The sequence below is a fragment of the Danio rerio genome, chromosome 4 (assembly GCF_052040795.2).
Source record: "Danio rerio strain M-AB ecotype USA chromosome 4, GRCz13ab, whole genome shotgun sequence".
Taxonomy (NCBI): Eukaryota; Metazoa; Chordata; class Actinopteri; order Cypriniformes; family Danionidae; genus Danio; species Danio rerio.
Window position 1 is genome coordinate 61,757,824 of NC_141024.2, and position 18,457 is coordinate 61,776,280.

Consider the following 18,457-nt stretch of genomic DNA (forward strand, 5'->3'; position numbering starts at 1 on the left):
AGTGAAATCTATATTAAAGGTCTTCAAATATGATTTCAAGAGTTCATACTTAGATATTGCTTGACAGCTGTAAGCAGGTTTGGCATGCTGTCCCGGGAGAGAACCCTGAGCTCGGAGATAGTTGAGCCCAGGGCTCCCGCCAGGTCCATAGAGCATGTGAGGGGAGTACGAGATCAGGTGGTTCTCGAGAGCTCCCCAAATGCATGAAGCTCGGGACAGCAGCCGTGTATTCGAAGAAACTCCCCAAAAGGCTTGAAATGCTATATCCGGCTGCTGGATATAGTTATTTGAAAAAGAAAAGGTAAAGGGGCTCCTTTGGAGCAAAGGGTGAAACAGGTTCCTGCGGGAACCCGAGCAGAGTTGGCTTGGGCTGTGAATACTCCAGCTGGAGTAGAGACTCGGGGAGACCCCTGCGGGGGTCAGAGCCATGGGGTGGGCGGGAATCCTGCTGGAGTCATTATAAGGGAAGGGGAAGGAAGGACTCCGGCTGGAGAGGGGAGTGAAGGGGGGCAGGGGGGGTGGGGACTCCGAAGGAGTAATTTGCTCGAGGAACACTCCTTGCGGAGATAGAGCTGGGAGGTGGCAGCACTATATATAATTATATATTTATATGAAACATATAGATATATAAATATATAATGGGGTAATCTAGGGCCTTGGTGGGGCGTTTTTACTGACTCTTGCGAGAGTCGATGCTCTTGGCTCTCCTGCGGGAGAGAGAGCTGTATGTGCCATCTCCAGCTGGAGTCGGGAAAAGGAATGGTCGGTGAAGCCCCAGCTGGAGGGTGACATGGCAGTTGGGCGATGACCCCTGCAGGGGTCCGGTGCTCGGGATTAACTCCGCGGGAGTTAGAGCTTGAGGGTGACAGCACTATATATAAATATATATTTATATGTGTGTGTGCATATATATATATACACATATATAAATAAATTTAAAAAATAAAAGATAAGTGTGAGAAATAAACAAAAGTAAACATAAATAAAAGCTAGGGCCGGGGAGGGTCGGTGACATGACTCGTGTCACAGCTCGGGGTTGGGGTTGGGTGAGCTATTTAGCTGGCTCCGGTAGGAGTCGGGAAAGATGAGGGGGAGGTGAAGACTCTTACTGGAGGGTGACGGGCGGTATAGGTGCTCTGGGGGTGTTCCTGCGGGAACAGAGCGTGACGGTGACAGCACTATATATAAATTCATATTTATATGCGTGGGTGCATATAGATATAAATTTATATAAATAAAATCAAACAGAGAGAAAAATAAATAGTGCTATACTATATGTCATTATGGAATGACAAGGGGGCCTGGGCAGGGAGAGAACTCCTGCTGGAGTTAGGTGAGTGAAAAGGGGGAGAAGGCTGAGTGCAAATCAGCTGGAAGGAAGAAAGGAAGCTAGATGGCTGGGTCATGCCCGCGCCCTTGGGAGACTGGGTAGTTCCTCTGCCCTCGGGAAGCTGGTATGGTTGGGTCGTATTCTCTCCCTGGACTAGGCCCATGCCCTTGGCCGCTGGGATTACTGCGTCTGCTGGTGAGGGTCCTCTGAGCTTCCCTGAAATGGCTGTGGCTGAGTCAGATATAAGATTTGAAGGCGTCGGGAGACCACCTTCCTAGTGTTTGTATGTGTTGTTACGATAGCCCTTGTGTGCTGCTGTGGTGGCGGCTCCAATTCTGAATGAGTGACTGGATTATGAATCTGGTGGGAAGCCTGAATAGTCCTATGACTTTAAGGTGTTTTGAAACCAAAAATGTTATTGATCGGAATGTGTGGATGTGTTGAGCAGTGAGAAACTGATGAGGTGTTCTGGGGTAACTTAAAATGTATAAATGAATGCTGACGCAAATTGTGTATGCTGTGGTTATGGGATTGTCATCTTAAAAGGAGAGATGGAGTCAGCTGCGGCTCTGCTTCTGATACCAGTTTCTGAAAATAAAGCAAAAAGAGAGTCAGCGATTTCCTATGCAACTAGGAACATGTACAACAGTATTTTTTTTTTCTTTTTTCCAGAATGTATTGACGATATTGCCCGTTAGAAGCGCATCGGCGGCCCTGATAATATACCCCACGGAGGGGGCAGCATCTGTGTAAAAAAGATATACTGAGGGTGAAATTGGATAGCTAATAAATGAATGGCTTCTATTCCAGCGCTTAAGGAAGGAAAGCATAAGCAGGTCGCATGCTTTAAGCTCCACCTGATGATTACAAACCTTTATGAATTTCTTTTCTGTTAAACCAGGAGTCACCAAACATGGTTACGGTGGGCACCAGGTAGCCCACGAGGCTCTCGTGTGTTGCTCACAGGCCTGTTCTAAAAATAGCTCACCATAACGCCACTTACAAGTAAGCTTTCTCTAATATAGAAGTAATCATTTAAAAATGTAAATATTTGCAAAGATAAATAAAATAGTGTTACACATTGATATATTAATTACAGGGTATTTCCTACCCTGTTGAATCATTGTTGGTAACTTTGAGAGAATCATAACATGATCAGTGACTTCACCTGGATGAATATTATTAATTTTTACCAAAACTTAAATTATAATTATAGTAAATTGAGCAATTTGTTATTTGAGAAGTGTTTATCAAACTGGTAGCCCTCCACGTTAATTGGTGCCCGAGAAGTAGCTCTTAGTTTCAGAGGTTGGTGACTCCCGTGTTAAACGCTAAAGACAACATTTTGAAGAAAGCTGAAAACCTGTAACCATTGACTTTCACAGGAAGGAAATAAATACTATGGAAGACAATGCGGCTGTCCGTAGTGCCCAGCCACAATTCATGACACTTCGTATTCTGCCGTGCCGCGGAGCGCTATTTGTATAATTGATAAGTTTATTTTGATAAAGTATGAATGCGTGTGTCTGGTGTGCATTAATCTGCTATTCTCTGTCGTAAGCGCGCCACGTCACCACGCCGTCGGCGCCTCTGGTGCGCGACGCCCTTCGGGCAGAGTTTGTTACGGCCAAGATCGGATTTAGATCATTTCTCTTCTATTCCAGAGATTGATGCTGCGAGATGAAGTAGGTGAGTGACGAAAAGGCATCCCTGCGGGATAATGCGCATGTGTGTTTGATGTTCTAAGATGGAGAGCAGTTTATGCTTAACGTGATATTTCTTCCAGAATATAAAAGGGGACTGATTTGTCGATTTATTCAAGTAGCTTATTAATGCTTGAAATTCTATCACTCCAAATTGATGCTTAAGAATTTTATAGAGTGCTTAAGCCGGAGGTTCTTCCGCGATGAGAATGCAAATATTAGAAAACCGGTCACTAGTTTAGCTGGGGGATATTAGGGAGAGAGAAACAGGAAACTTGTAGATGAATTACGTGCAAACGCCGTAGTTATTGGCGAAAATCCAGCGGATTGTTTTTAAGCATAAATGTGTGGGCTACTTCTGCATCCGAAAGTTAAACGGACTACAAAATATTATTATGACCTCCGATTGCCGGAAATCGGGTGGTGGGTGTAATGTTGATTGCAACCGAGCGTTGCAGCCGTCTAGATTAGAGAGATTGCTTGGTTTATAAAGTGATAATTTAAGCATCTTCATTAGGCAGAATCATGCTGTTAATGCTGAAAAAGGCAGAATTGTGAGGAGATGAAAGAGCCATTATTAGACGTTTTTAGAAACGTTCTAATGCCCATTTCAGTAGGGCTGGTATAAATGTGCTTAACAGGGAATTGCTCTGTGATTTCTGGTTTAGATTTCTGGACGGCTAGTGAGGTTATGGGAAGGGAGCGCTGAGATCGGCTGTGCTCCAGTAGACGAAATCTGGAATGAGAAATTCAGAAAATTAGGTCAGTTACAAACGTAATTCAGTAAAAGCATAAACATATTGACAAAAGTCGACAAGTAATTTCTGTTTTCACTAGGCTTAGCACTTGGCTGACGGCGTATGCACCGCCGCAGTAGCTGCGAGCTTGTATAAATTAGAGGGGAAAAAGCAATGATACGCAAGGTAGAGGGGCGGGGTGCGTAGCCCGTAGGTGGTAAGGATCGCTGAAAGAGGAGGACTGGAGTGTGCACTGGAATCGGGAGCTGCAGGCTGGAAAAGGTGAGGTGGGATTCCCAAGAGTTGCTTTATTGTCCGGGAGATTGGTTTTATCCGTGTTTAGAATTATGATTGCTGCAATATGTCCAAATCCAATATTGCTTTTTAATCCTTTCCTTGATTCTCCAGGGAGGCGGAGAGATTGCGGGTTTAATGTCTGTTTAGGATAGGGGGTGTGGCAGGAGCGTGTTATGTTCTGGGGGTGGCGGTGAAGTTCGCAGTGGATTCGCAAGTTTTTTGGGTTTAATGCAGCGGCTTTGAATTGTGGTCCCGGCGTCTAGGAGTTTGGAGGAGTTCAGTGACAGTCGTTGTTGGATATGAGAGACGCATGATGATGCTGGAGAAGGTACGTAGCAGAGCTGGGGATTGCATTGTGATCTGGCTGGAGTGGATAGGCCTACGGCCTCTTGTTGGAGCCTCGGTCTCGAGCTGACTTTCTTGCTGGGCTGGTTGTTGTTAAGACGGGGCTGGTGTTTCATGGAGCGCGGAGCTTTCTTTCTTGTATGTAGCTGCGCTGATGCTGTTGTGATCTCCGCCGCCGTCGCTGTTGTTGTTGTTTTTGTGATTTTTTGTGGTTGCTGACGATGGTAGTAAAGGTGGTGTAGTATTGTAGTTGAAGAATAGTAGGAGATGTGGAGGATCCGTTTTGTCCGTGAGTAACTTTGGAGGAGCTAGAGCGGACCTGTCGTTTGTTTCTTCGGAAAACGAAGATAAGGGAGTAATGTCTAGCTAGGCTACTTATAGTGGGTTAGGATAGATCTGATTGGCTAACTAATGAGTGTAGGTAGGTGGCCAGCTGCTGTCAATTATATCACGTGCTCCTCTCGAAATTAGTTTAAAAACTAAGTCAATGCAAACGCGCGAATAGACATCCTGAGGCGCGTTACGCGCGAATGGCGTGGAGCGAATGACACGAATTGCGCTGAGCAAATAGCACGATACGCATGAGGCGAATTGAACGTTTGTGCGTTTGAATGTCCGCTGAAGTTCAGATTTTCGAACTCGAGAGATTCGCGCGAAACGCTCAATAAGCGCGTCGAACGCACAAACGTTCAATTCGCCTCACGCGTATCGCGCTATTCGCACCCCGCAATAACCAATCAGGAGCTTGCTGTTGTGGGGGCGTGATTGTGACGTAGAACCTGTTGATGGTGTCCTGGGGGAAATCCTCCAGGCGACACCGACAACAAGTCATCAAACTGGGCTGGGCTCAGTCAGAAGCACAGCTGAAAGCCTCTGTCATCCAGGTTCAGTTTCTAAAGAAGTTTATGAGCTCACAGAACTGGATGCACCTCTGAAAGGATGTAGTGGACTCAGACAGGACCCTAAACGTATCGACGCTGTTTTTCAGTCTCCATAAAGCACATTAACTCTGTTATTTTCTTAATAAAATCCATGTTAGCCATTTAGCTATGAAGCTAGAGTCACCGGGCAGAGAGAAGCCCTGCCCATCACGCGAATACGCGTCGGTTTTGAAGTGAATTTGACACACGATTGAAGCGAGTAAACTCAAATGTTCATGCGGCAATTTACGCGCAAATAGCGCGATTTATCCGTGCATTCCACGTCTGGTGTGAACACAGCATCAGGCAGCAAAGAGCTTTTAAGTTGGTAAAGTTCAAAAGTAAAAAAAAAAACAGGATCATGGAGGTAAAAACGTAGCATAGCCTCATGCTAGCCACACAACACAACAGACGTGCCAGGGGGCGAAAATAGGTAGACAATTTGGCATAAAAAGAAAATAAAGATTCAATTCAGATAAAAGTTCGCGGTGCAGCATGTTTCAGAGCCACAAGATCAAAAAAAAGTTAAGCATGCAATATACATGAACTGCAAAATCAGCATGATCCAGTAGAGAAGCGGCAGCCAGGTTGCGCCAGCGTCCTGTCCCCAAAAGGAAAATCTTAAGAGACTCACTTTATCTTTAGTAGGTGACCACTATTGTCCCTCATTGATGGTAAAATATGCATCCTTTCAGCAAAGCCTGATAATTCAGATAGTCTGACACAGGATACACTGAACTGAGGCCAGTTTTACTTATTAAAACACTCTTTACTTACTGTGAGTGAGATGGAGAAATTGAAACTAGACAAGCCTTGAGGTAACATCAGATGATCAAGACATCACCTTTATAACAATGACTGGAGCAGTTTTATGACAGGTTTGTGATATACCAGCAGAGCATTCATTACATCTTTTCTGTTGATAGAAAATACTTTTCTCCACTCACATACTCTGGTGAAAACATACAGAAGATAGAGCTTGTAGAGTAGAACAATCATGTCTATGAAGAAGAAGTCATTCACTACCAGTAAATGTAAAGAGAGGGGGACACATTTAGTTTTTATTTTATTTTAATAAATCAGTTTATTTTGCAAAAGACCTCTTCAGTTTGGCCAACTCTGAAACAAGTTCTAATAGCAACTCATTTTATACAGCACAGCCTATGTCTAGCCTCATGTAGAGCCAGAATTCGTTTAAATAGGTTCTCATTAAACTGAAGCTCCTCTTATTCTGAACAGATATCATTATTTTCTGTAATAGTTGTAAATATTTTTCTTGTACATTCTGCAGCTCATAGATCTGCTCCACTGACAGAAGCTGCCTTTTTATTTTTCATATGATTATAATCAATGTGCACCAGTACAAAGCGGCTTTTACCACACAATAGGACTTAGATCAGAGGAGAATTGCACTAGTAAAATTAAGAAAGCCAATACTTCAGAAAAAAGTGCAGCTTAACCGACATTAGAAACCACCGGCCAGTTTTCACTTACTTTGGGAAACACTGGTAAACACTACAAAGACCATTAAAATGTGACAAAATACCTGCTTGAAAACCTCACACTAGAGTTGGGGTTGAGTCCACCTTTGTCGAGTCCAAGTCAAGACCGAGTCCTAAACCTGTCGAGTACAAGTCCAAGTCCGAATCCAAAAAGGGTCGAGTCGGACTTGAGTCCGAGTCCCTAACATCCGAGTCCGCCAAGTCCAGACAGTCATAAAACTAATTTATTAATTTTCTTTTGGCTTAGTCCCTTATTTATCAGGGATCGCCACAGCGGAATGAACCGCCCACTAGTCCAGCATATGTTTTACGCAGTGGATGCCCTTCCAGCCGCAACCCATTTACTCTCATTCACACACACACTCACACACCACGCCATTTTAGTAAATTCAATTCCCCTATAGCGCATGTGTTTGGACTGTAGGGAAAACAGGAGTACCCGGTGGAAACCCACACCACTCCTGGCCCAGTCAGGACTCGAACCAGTGACGTTACAGTGCTAAATAATAAAATAAAAATAATAATAAAATTAAATCAAATAAAAATTTTCAAATAACAATTAAACTGTTAAATTAATATTTTAAGATTTTGATACATTTTTACAAAGTGCCTTGTATTTTTTTGTTAGTGTAGTGCATTGATCCTTATGACAGTGTGTATATGGGATCTGTAGTGTTCTGTGTAGCTCCTCACCCTCTACCTCACTCTCACTCAGTCACACAGTCATTCAGTATCTATGTGCGTCGATACTAAGTGAAGCTGCTGTGTGTCTCTTGTGCCCGCTGTTAATAAACACTGATTAGTTTGAACCCTGCTTCTCTAGCAGTTTAATGCAAGTTCTCCGAGTCAACTATGGTGTCAGAAGTACAACTGCACGCGAAAGTGATTTTTGTCTATGCTGGAAAAGTTTCACACAAGCTTTCATTCTGCTCAACCTTGCGGGGCCCGAAGCCATTGAACGCGAATGTTCCTTTGTTTATGCACAAGAGGTGAGAGTACCCGGTGAAAATGACAGTATTATAACACCGGCTGAGTCCAGCGAAGACCCTAAGTGTTTAAAGAGAAAGTTTTGCGAGCTTTGCGCTCCCCATGTAAACATCACAATGGAATGACACAAGTTCAACAGGTGATAACAAAGACCTGGTGAGACTTTTGAATCCTATATTAGTCATATAAAAAAACGCCAAATGGCGAAAAAAAAGCCGTAAATTTGGAGCATTACAGGATGAGCTTAATCGTGACAGGCTGCTCTGTGGCATACTAAGTGATATCCTGAGAAAATCACTGCTGCATGGTCCAGAACTGACTTTAAATAAAGCCATATCAGCATGTCAGATATATGAACAGACTGAACAACAAACTAAAGACCTAGCAACACTCCAAAGGACATCTGCCACTGCCCATGCGGTGCACCAGGCATTCACAGGAAAGAACAAACATTATAAAACAAAGCACACAGAAAGCAGCATAGGCCCAAAAGCCATAAGAAACTGTAACAACTGCGGTGGTGATCACCCAACCAAAAGAGATAAGTGTCCAGCCTCTGGCCAACAGTGCAATAGTTGCAAAGTGATGTTTGTATACAAATTTCGGGAGGAGCATGCGCAGAAGTTTCAGTATCGAATACTTCATTGACAATTATCCCATCATCAAATCAGTTTTTGAGCAACGCCTATATATACCAAAGCTGTCTTACCTGCAGCATCTCTCGACTTTAGCATTGGCACATCCAATCGCTGTAGCCTTGTGCAAACAGCAAATTTCCATGAGGAGGACACGGCTCCTCTTGCAAACTCCAAGCCGACGTCCAGCGCATCAGCACTCGGCAGAGCATATCAACAGAGTCCGCGGTCTTAACTTAGGCCCGCCACGCCACCGCTTTTCCAGACACCGGCAACAAACCTGAGCCGCTCCCCAGTTGGAAACCACCGGCCCAGATCAAGCGAGTGCCAGGCCACCGCTCCACAGGCGAAGCGCCACCATCGGCCAATTCGCCATGGCAGCGTGAGCACGTCTCCGCTACGGCCTCATCCACCCCCCACGCACGGAACATTTCCACTTAGTAGCGCCCGCAATCCCTGCTCTCGGCGCGCCAAATTTAGGAATAACAAGCCTGTCCGCTCATGAGTGTGACCTCACGCGAAGCGGCTTCCGGGTCCAAGCGCTCTATTCAACTGCATGGGGAGACCCATGAAATGGTAATTATAATGTCTCCAAAGCGATTTATTACTTTCGAAAATCATGATCACAATATATATGTCTATGCCTCATACATGATGCAAGTGATTAATTTTATAAATTGTTAAAAATGTTTGGTATTTGTTACACAGCAAGCCCAAAAATGGTTGTGTACAACATGACTCTGTATAAAACTAACTTATCGTCTAATATGTTTAAAATTGATCATAGACAAATAATTTCTCAACTTACTGCATGGGGAGACTCATGAAATGTTAATTATAATGTTTACAAAGCAATTTATTACTTTCAAAATCACTATCACAATGGGGTATATGCCGAAGCATGCTAATAGGACTCTTAATTTGCCAGTAACCTGGGTTAAGCGCTTCAGACGAATTGATTGCCAATGCAAAAGCCAGTGCGTTTAAGGTCTGTTTTCTTTAAAAATAAGCGATCTCCACTAGCTGAGTGATATCACCATATCTTTATAATATGAGCATTTATTTTACCCCAGTATATTTAATGGAGCTCATGCGTCAGCCTGCCGATTCTGACGAGCGCGTGCGAGTAAACAGCTCCTGTCTCATTTTACGCTTGAGCAACCAAATAAATAGGCAAGGCAAGGCAAGGCAAGTTTATTTATATAGCACATTTCATACACAATGGCAAGTCAAAGTGCTTTACATAAACAAGAATAAAAGAAACAAGTAAAATAAAAATAAAAACAAATAATAAAAATGCGTAAAAACAAAACAAAAACAGGTAAAACGTGTTATAAAAGAATGAAGAAGAAGAGAAAAACATGATAGTGCAATCTGTCGGACGCAGCACAGTGCTCATTCAGTAAAGGCACAGCTAAACAAATGTGTTTTCAGTCTTGATTTGAATCACATCTGATCATTTCTGGAAGCTGATTCCAGCAGTGAGGAGCATAGTGGCTGAAGGCAGATTCACCCTGCTTTGACTGAATTATTGGAACTTCTAGTTTATATGATCCTAATGATCTGAGTGATCTGTTAGGTTTGTATTCAGTGAGCATATTTGTAATGTATTTAGGTCCAAGGCCATTTAGTGATTTATAGACCATTAATAATACTTTAAAATCTATTCTAAATGTAACTGGCAGCCAGTGTAAAGACCTGAGGACAGGTGTGATGTGCTCTGATTTTCTGGTTCTGGTTAGAATTCTTGCTGCAGCGTTCTGGATGAGCTGCAACTGTCTGACTGTCTTTTTAGGAAGACCAGTGAGGAGTCCGTTACAGTAATCCACCCTGCTGCTGATAAAAGCATGAACAAGTTTTTCTAAATCTTCACTAGAAACAGAGCATCTGATTCTTGCTATGTTTTTGAGATGATAGTATGCTGATTTACTGACTGCTTTGACATGACTGTTGAAACTCAGATCTGACTCAAGAGTCACACCAAGATTCTTGACCTTATTTTTTGTCGTTTGACCTTTAGCGTCAAGGTACGCATTTACCTTGAGAACCTCATCTTTGTTTCTAAACACAATCATTTCAGTTTTCTCTTTGTTTAACTGAAGAAAGTTTTGGCACATCCAATTGCTCATTTCATCAATGCATTGGCAGAGGGTGTCAATGGGGCTGTAGTCATTAGGCAGTAAGGCTAGGTAGATCTGAGTGTCATCAGCATAGCTGTGGTAGGAGATTTGGTTCTTTCTCATTATTTGGCTCAGAGGGAGCATGTAAAGGTTGAACAGGAGAGGTGCCAGAATCGAGCCTTGTGGGACTCCACACGTCATGGGTGTCCACCTCGACCTATGGTCACCTATACTGACATGGTAACCTCTACCTTCAAGGTAAGATCTAAACCATTTGAGGACTGTCCCAGACAGCTCAACCCATTTTTCCAGCCTATCCAGAAGTATGCTGTGATCGACAGTGTCAAATGCAGCACTGAGATCCAACAATACCAGCACTGTTATTTTACCTGAATCTGTATTTAGGCATATATCATTGATTATCTTTATAAGAGCGCTCTCTGTACTGTGATGTGCTCTGAAACCAGATTGAAAATTGTCTAAACACCCCCTGAAGTTTAAGAACTTGTTAACCTGGTTAAAAACAACTTTTTCAATGATTTTGCCAATGAAAGGGAGATTTGAGATTGGCCTGTAATTGCTCAATAGGGTGTTTTCCTGGTTGCTCTTCTTCAAGAGGGGTTTAACAACTGCAGTTTTAAATGAGGTTGGAAAAATCCCTTAGAGAAGTGAAGCATTTACCACTTTTAGAAGATCCATTTCTAAACAGGTAAACACCGTTTTGAAGAATGATGTGGGGAGCGTGCCAAGACTGCAGGTTGATGTTTTCATAATTTGCACAATTTCTTCTAAGATTTTGCTGTTAATTGCCATGAAATCAGACATAATGTCTGATTTCTTAAGTTGTGGTTGAGCTTGTTTGATATCGACACAACTTGACTGATTGGATGAGCTGATTGCCTTTCTGATATTATTAATCTTATCAGTGAAGAAATGAGCAAACTCATTACATTTGCTTTCAGAGAGGAGCTCACTTGGAATCCGACTGGGGGGGTTTGTGAGTCTCTCTATCGTTGCAAAGAGTGTGCGAGCATTATTTAAGTTGCTGTTTATAAGGCTTGAAAAGAAAGTCTGTCTAGCAGTGTTTAGTTCCATATTAAAGGCATGAAGACTGTCTTTATAGATATTATAATGGACTACTAGTTTCGTCTTTCTCCACATACGCTCAGCTTTTCTGCACTGTCTTTTCATCATTTGTACTCTAGGTGACCTTGTCCAAGATCCCTTTTGCCTGCCAGTCATCTTCTTGACTTTAACAGGAGCGATGTCATTTATGACATTCTCAATTTTAGAATTGAACAAATCAAGGAGAGAATCAACAGAATCTGCAGATATACTTGGTGCTAGCGATATGGCCTTCATAAACTGCTCACGGTGTTCTCATTTATGCATCTCTGTCTGACAGAGACAGATCTGTCTTTAATAGCTGGAGTGATCAATATATCAAAAGAGATACAGAAATGATCAGATAGTGCCACATCCTTAACAACAGTCGATGAAATGTGTAAACCCTAAGTTATAAGTAGATCAAGAGTGTGTCCACGATTGTGTGTGGTTCCTTGAACATGCTGAGTCAGATCAAAAGTGTTAAAAACAGTCATCAGTTCTTTTACAGCATTGATTTCTGGATTATCAATGTGAATATTAAAATCCCCAGCAATACTAAAATAATCAAATTCAGAGGTTACAATTAATAACAGCTCTGTAAAATCATCAATAAAAGCTTGAGAATATTTTAGAGGTCTGTAGATAATGATCAGTAAGATGCGTGGAGCACCTTTTAGTGCTATACTCAGATATTCAAAAGACAAAAAGTCACCAAATGACACTTGTTTACATTCATACACATCTTTAAACAGGGCAGCGATGCCTCCACCTCTCTCTGCAAACACTCAAAAAGTCAAAGTTTAAAGGAGCTGCTTCATTCAGAACTGCTGTGCTACAACTGTCATCTAGCCAAGTTTCATTTAAAAGCATAAAATCAAGGCAATTTGTGTTGATAAAATCATTGACTAAAAGAGACTTATTGTTGAGTGATCTGATGTTTAAAAGCGCTAACTTAACAGTTTTAGCTGTTTTTTCTATAGTAGTCTCAGATCTACATTTTATAGACACCAGATTTGAATGATTTGCTTTACGGCCTGATGAAGTCTTTGGTTTTCTGTCACTTAACACAACACATATCTGCTTAGAGAAAGCTACAGACACACTGGGTTTCTGCTTGTTCTGAAAACATTTGATAAAGACACTGTTATCTAAGCAGGTCCCCGACACACATCACAGAGAGCTCTTGTGTTCACCAGCTGAAGATGGGGCGTTGTTGTTTGGGCCCTGGCGGTGTGATCGGAGGGCTCTTCCAGGTGGGCTCATAGGTGGTTGTGGAGCAGGCCGCTTTTTGGTTGGTAACTGGGGGCTTGCGGCAATGGAGTGTGAAAGTTTAGTTCCAGCATACACCAGTTCCTCTATCTTTTTTGAAAAACCCAAGAGTGGTGAACATTGTGACAATGAGAACGTGTCCGGTGACAGAGGCTGTGCATCTGGAGATCCTGTTTGCAGAAATATGTTTTCCTGAGGATCATTTTTGAGTGACGAGCCTTGATGCTGTTCTGATGCGTCACAGTCTGCCTGTGTTGAGCAGAGGGCAACTGATAGTGTCTCTATCAACATTGGGTGTTTTGGCTGCATGGCATTATCACTGTCCTTGGGTGATTCGTCAGCCACAAGTCCACTCAGGAGCTGATTTGAGGTCCTGTGGTCATCCGGACATTTGCTAGGTGCGTGTTTGCAATTCAGTTCAGTGGCATACACAGCTGATGGATGATTGAGGGAGAAAAAAATATTGTCCTTTAGCACCTTTGTACCAAGTTTGTTTGGATGAAGGCCGTCTGATGTAAACAGCTGTCTTTGGTTCCAGAAGAGATTGAAGTTGTCGATGAAATTCAGTCCTTTCTTGTTACATGTTTTCTGTAGCCATACATTTAGACCAAGAAGCCGTGAAACCATATTTGTCCCTCTTGCAGGGAGTGGTCCACTTATGAACGGCTGAACCTTCAATCTTTCAGCTGTTTCCAAGAGCTCACAGAAATCTTTCTTGAGCAGTTCTGACTGTTCCTTCCAAATATCATTCTTCCCCACATGGATGATAATCCGTTTTGCAGTACTGTGCTTTTTCAGAATTTCCTCAAGTTCTTTGTTTACATCAGAAACTGTTGCATGAGGAAAGCAGTATGTCATAGTAGATTTGCTCCTGAAATTCTTGATTATTGAATCTCCTACGACTAGTGTTCTTATCTCTGTTGCGATCGGAGCAGAATGCCGCTGTCTAGTCGGCCTTGAGCCTCTGTTCCATGCAGAATTAGTTGCGGAATCATGCGATCTCTGTCTGACTGCATTTGGGGATTCTTCACCCATATTACTCAAAACTTCATATCTGTTCTGAAGCTGTATTTGAGTCCGAGCTGTATTTGGGGTAGAAGACGCTAATGCGGCAGCGTATGATCTGACCCCACGAGTACCCTTTGGTCTCGCACCTTGTTTATGCCAATGCTCATTTTCAAAAGTTCTTTTCTGTTTTTCTGTGCTCAAAACTGTAGCAGGAACAGATTTATGGGACTCACCGGCTGTGTGCTGAGAGAATCCACAATGAAGCTGAAGTTCTGGTCGGATCGCAAGCAACTTCGTTTCAAGAACTGCAATCTTTTGTAGAAGTTTGTGGCAATTTGTACAGCAGTGAGAATCTGAATTAATCCGATCCAGAGGCATTTTCACAGCCGTGTCTTCCCGTCTACGGAATGTTAGCAGCTGGTAGCGGGAGGATTGTTTAGACGGTAATTTCCCTCTTGTTAGTAAAGCTATATTCCAGAAAGTTTGTAGAATCGATGCTGATCTTCAAGCCGTGTTGTTTGAGTACTGTGCCGATAGGCTCAAGTTAAAATTAGGGTATAAGATATAAAAGCAAGTGTGCGAAGAGCGTAGCAGTGGGCAAAGACGTCCGAACAGTAGCAAAGCAGGAAGTAGCCTTTAGCATTTAAATAAACTTTAAATGCTAAAGTTTATTTAAATGAATGTATTTAATGACATTATAACATCGATGCTGTATAAGGAACCGTACAAAATGGAAAAAAGTTCACAATAACAGGTCACTGGAAGTGTATCATCATGGGAACAGCACTAGCTCGGCATATACCCTATACATACGTCCACACCTTATATCTGATGGGCAGAAAGTGATTAATTTTTATAATCATAAGATTTATAAAAAATCTAAAATTCTGCACAGCCACTACTGGGTCTGTCTGACTGCATACGCATGAAACTTCTAACACTCAACAAAGAAGTTCATCAGCTAAACACATCCAGTCAGGATGAATTCACAGACACAATTCTGACCAAGTATGATGATCTTTTCAAGGATGAAATAGGTAAACTACCTGTCACATACTCCATAAAGCCGACCCTAATGTGCCCACAGCTGTTCGTCCCGCAAGACGCATTCCAGTCGCGATGCAGGATAAGGTCAAAAAAGAACTTCAACGAATGATGGATCTTATTGTCATCACACCAGTTACAGAACCAACTGACTGGGTGTCCTCCATGGTGGCGGCTTACAAAAAAAGACTCCAACAGCATCCGAATCTGTTTAGATCCTAGAGATCTAAATATGGCAATACAACGACCACCCAATGAGAACAGTGGAGAAAATTGCGACACAGATGTCAAATTCTGTTGTTTTCTCAGTGCTTGATGCAAAGAGTTTGTTTTGGCACATATCTTTAGACCACAAATCATCACTGCTAACAACATTCAGCACACCATTTGGCCGATATAGATTCCTCAGAATGCCATTTGGCATTAACTCGGCTAGTGTGGTTTTCCAGAGCTCAATGGAGCAAATTTTCGCTGGATACCCTTGCGCTGTGATTGTTGATGATATACTAGTCGGTGGACGCACAATATAGGAACACGATGGCAACCTGGAGAAATTGCTTGCACGAGCTAGACAAGTCAATCTCAGACTCAATCCACAAAAGTGCAAATTCAGGCTGAAGGAGGTGAGCTAGGTAGGCCATATTTTCAGCAGCGACGGTTTACATGCAGATCCATCCAAAATCAAAGCCATCACTGAAATGCCAGTACCCGCTAATGCCACTGCTCTCATGCGATTTCTCGGCATGGTTAATTACATGGGCAAGGTTATCCCAAACTTCAGTGACATATCTGCATCCCTCTGCCAGCTGACACACAAAGACACAACATGGTGTTGGTTTCAGCAGTACCCAGATTGTTTTAACACCCTAAAGAACTGTCTCACATGCTCTCCTGTTTTGTCATATTAACAATATAACAATATAATTAACATAACAACCCTGTTACCTTAACATGCGACTCATCGCAATTTGGTCTAGGTGCAGCATGTCTACAAGACAACAAGCCCATAGCTTATGCTTAGCGGGTTCTCACAGATACTGAACAGCGCTATGCACAAATTAAAAAGGAACTTCTCGCTGTGGTGTTTGCCTGCACCAAGTTTAATGATTACATCTATGTCAAACCAGTAACCATTGAAACTGACCACCAATCTCTGGTGACAATCACCAAACGTCCAATACACAGCACTCCTGCCAGACTTCACATGTGAGGTAATGAACGTTTGTAACATCTCATCATCAAATCTGGATGAACTTAAACTCCACACAACAGGTGATGCCACCCTACAGTTGCTTGCAAACACAATTAAACATGGATGGCCAAACAAACTACACAGTCTTCCACCAGTACTGTGGCCGTTTTACCCATACAGACATAAACTAATCACGGATGACTCACTCGTGTGGAAAGGACACAAAGTGATAATACCTATAACACTATGCTTACTTATGAAACTGCATACTGTTCCAAGCCTGCCATGGTCAACTGTAGCCGCCGATATATTTGAATGGAACAGTCATCCATACCTGGTTTTCGTCTACTCGTATTCATGCTGGTACGAGAACGATCAGTTACAAGACATGACCTCAACATGCATCATACAAAAGCTGAAGAGACATTTCTCTGTCCATGGGTCACCTCAAACCCTCATAACTGGTAATGTTCGACAGTTTGTGAGCAGTGAGTTTAATGATTCAACTAGTCTAAACTATCCTTAATCTAATGGCCTAGCAAAACGCACTGTTTGTAGAGCCAAATGCAACCCCGCTGGTCCTACGCCACCCAACCCGCTCCGAGCTGGTATGGAATTGGCGACCTTCCGCATGGGAGTCGGATGCTCTAACAAGGAGGCTAAAGACCACGGCCTCTAATGTGTATCTCTAGAGCAGTTTTAGAGGTTTACCGGCACAGAACCTACTAGCTAGCCTCCGTTACACTTACCCCCCTTAACCTCGCTCCAATCCAGGTCACGGCACCAATGTAACCCAACCAGTCCTATGCCACCTAACCGATCCAAGCTGGTATCGAACCAGCGACCTTCTGCATGGGAGTCGGTTGCTCTAACAAGGAGGCTAAAGACCATGGCCTCTAGCATCTGTCGCTAGAGAAACTTTAGAGCTCAGAGGAGTAAGGTTTACCTGCACAGCACCTACTAGCTGGTCTCCGTTACACAAACAGCTTATGGAAAAATCAAAAAGGGATGGTACGGACATCTATCTCAACCTGTTGAATCTGAGAAATATTCCTAGAGATTCAAAACTAGGCTTCTCAGCTCATAGACTAATGTGCAGACAAACCCGTTCCAAACTACCACTTCACAGTTTTTTGTTGAAACCCTCTCCCCTTGCGTCCAACGACATTCATGCACAACTGAAAAAAGTAGGATGAGTCAGAAATGCAGTTATGACAAAATATCTAAACAATTAAACACACTCTCAAAAGGACAAACAGTGAGAATGCAAACCCCTCGTGGATATGATCGCAAAGGAGTTGTGAAGGAAATCTGCTGTGAACCAAGATCCTACATAGTTCTGTCTAGAGGAAAGGAATATAGAAGAAACCGCAGACATCTTCTATCTGTGAAAGAGCCAGAACCTCATCAGCATGATGATGATGATGGGTACCAATTACCTGAAAAATCAACCAAGAGCAATGCTACACTCCCAAAGATACCTGTCGCACACACTCAAACCACCACAGGTCAACTAACTTCTCAAACACACACACAAACGAGAACCTGTCCTTATGTGACACGATCAGGACGCACTGTACGCCCAAACTCAAAATACAAAGACTGAAGCGCTATTCACCAGAGTACACATAAACAGCACATTATTTATTTTTTATTGTTACATTGGTCAACAATGTCAGTTTAACGTGCAATATGTTTCACAGTTTATTAATCACAATGCACAAATGTTCATTACAGTTATAGCCATGTTTTAAGTAGGTATACTTGTTCCATAAGGTGCAAATTCAATTGCCATTCAAATATCAGTTTTAAAAGAATTCTGATGTAAATGCATTTAAAACTCAAAGTGTTATAAGTATGCTAAGAAAAGGGGATGTAGTGCATTGATCCTTATGACAGTGTGTATATGGGATCTGTAGTGTTCTGTGTAGCTCCTCCCCCTCTACCTCAGTAAGTCATTCAGTAAGTATGTGCGTCGATACTAAGTGAAGCTGCTATGTGTCTCTTGTGCCCGCTGTTAATAAACACTGTTTAGTTTGAACCCTGCTTCTCTAGCAGTTCAATGCAAGTTCTCTGAATCAACAGTTAAACATATAAAAATGGGCCAATGAAATGCCAATTGAATTGGCGGAGCTTAGCTCCACAGCTGAAACTGATTAGCCAATTAGGGCTATATCAGTCGGCTGTGTGAGTTAGCTTGTCAGAATTTTGCCTGCTGAAGAGCCGATCGCTCAGCTCCCAGCTGGAGACTCAAGTGCTGT

The 18,457-nt window shown here is 42.6% G+C and overlaps 1 protein-coding gene across 1 annotated transcript in view; it reads left to right on the top strand.

The window, feature by feature from the left end:
• Nucleotides 1-18,457, top strand: part of LOC141381944 (tripartite motif-containing protein 16-like) — an 89,114-nt gene that overhangs the window by 32,788 nt on the left and 37,869 nt on the right. The window lies entirely within an intron of this gene.